The 1,912-nt window shown below is 37.8% G+C and overlaps 1 pseudogene; it reads left to right on the top strand.

Moving 5' to 3' along the window:
* LOC102254645 overlaps positions 1–1,912 on the top strand; it is a 25,751-nt pseudogene that overhangs the window by 20,954 nt on the left and 2,885 nt on the right.

Genomic DNA, 1,912 nt, shown 5'->3' with positions numbered 1-1,912 from the left:
TCCTTTCCTCTCTGAAATCAATAAAATATATTTAAAACACAAAATTGGGGGGGGGGGAACTTTACTAGGGAATCCCCTCTGAGATTACTTTATCTCTAAGTGAGAGAGGATGGCAGTTGGCTGGAGAGGAATGGGAATTGAGTGTAAGAAGCATTGTTAAGGAAACATTTTGAAACAGGATTTCCTATTGTACTTCAAATGGTCTAACACTGAATAAAATCTAGTAGGAATACTTGGTGTAAGGCTTGAGGAAGGACATATTTTACTATTTAAGATTTATGCTAAGTTGAGAGAGAAGGTATTTTTAATTGGGTCCTGTGTTTTGTCTCTCTCTCTCTGTTTTTATTGATTGTAGAGAGAGAGGAAGGGAGAGAGAGAGAGAGAGAGAGAGAGAGAGAGAGAGAGAGAGAGAGACATCGATCAGCTGCTCCTTGCACGCCCCCTGCTGGGGATCAAGCCAGCAACCTGGGTATGTGCCCTGACCAGGAATAGAACTGGTGACCTCCTAGAGTAGGGGTAGGCAACCTCTGGCTCACGCGTGCCAAACATGGCACACCAGTAACTTTTGCTGGCAGGAGAAACCCTCTCTTAAAATCTCCCATTAACAATTTTTTCTTAATATCGACTTTTTTATTTTTCAGATAAATTCAATGTAGGTGCATCTTAGATAAATAAATAATTTTACATAGAAGTTATCTTAAAGACCATAGACATGGATTGATGAGAGAGGGGAAGAGCAATTTCTATGCCTCTGCCTTAACTCTCCCTGCCTTCCTAGATCTTTTGAAAGTGTTCATAAGAACATAAGCAATAAAACCAAAGAGGAACAAAGAGAATTAATTTCTCGAGAGCTCAGCAAAACAAACAGGATGATAATTTTATGAACTTCATCTCAGACAGGTCCAGTTTCAACTTAGTTGCTGCTAGTTTTGAAGTTTCAAAAGTCATTGCATTGACCAACATGGAAAACCACTCAGTGATGGAGAGTATATTAAATAAGTTTGGCTAGAATGTGCACCTTTCCTTTTTGATGATTTCTCAGAAAAAAAGAAAAGATTATTCAGCACATTAAAGATTTGTCTGTGAGCAGGAAAACAGCTAAGGATAGGATACTTAAGTTGGTGAGTAATACTGCTGAACAATTAACAAAAGATTTGTCTTCATGTCAATTTTTTTCTATTTGTATTGATGAAAGTATAGACATTACATCGTCATCTAGGCTGGCCATTTTTTCTCGACTTTGTAAAGGTGATGAAATATGTGAAGAGATGGTTGCCCTTCTAACTCTACCTGAGCCTACTACCGGGGCTGAAATATGTAAAGCAGTTATGAACGAATTATCTTCTCGACAAATTGACATTTCAAAAGTAGTGTCCGTCACCGCTGATGGTGCTCCTTGCATGACTGGTGAGAAGGCAGGTTTTGTAAATCTGTTTGTGAAAGAAATTTGTCATACACTGATAGGTTTTCATTGCATCATACATGAGGAGGCTTTATGTGCAAAAGCTGGCCTGAAGGAACTGCAGGAAGTGATGCAAACAGTTACCAAAGTTGTTAATTACATTTCTGCTCGGGCTTTAAATAAAAGACAATTTCAAGTTTTACTGAATGAGGTAGAATCTGTGTATAAAGGACTGAAAATGTACAATATTCGATGGCTTAGCTGAGGTTTGGTTCGGAAACGATTCGTTGAATGCTTAAATGAGATAACGCTCTTTTTGAATAACCAACATGTTTCTTACCAAGAATTGTCTGACACCATGTGGGTTTCTAAACTGATGTTCTTTGCAGATTTTTGTGAACATTTGAATGACTTAAATGTTAAATTACAAGGAACTGGCAAGACACTTGATGTTATGTTTGGTTACATAAAGGCTTTTGAAAAGAAACTGGAAGTCTTTAAGAGGGATGT

This window comes from Myotis brandtii, unplaced genomic scaffold, assembly GCF_000412655.1.
Source record: "Myotis brandtii unplaced genomic scaffold, ASM41265v1 scaffold1377, whole genome shotgun sequence".
NCBI lineage: Eukaryota > Metazoa > Chordata > Mammalia > Chiroptera > Vespertilionidae > Myotis > Myotis brandtii.
This window is presented reverse-complemented; position numbering and strand designations above follow the sequence as displayed.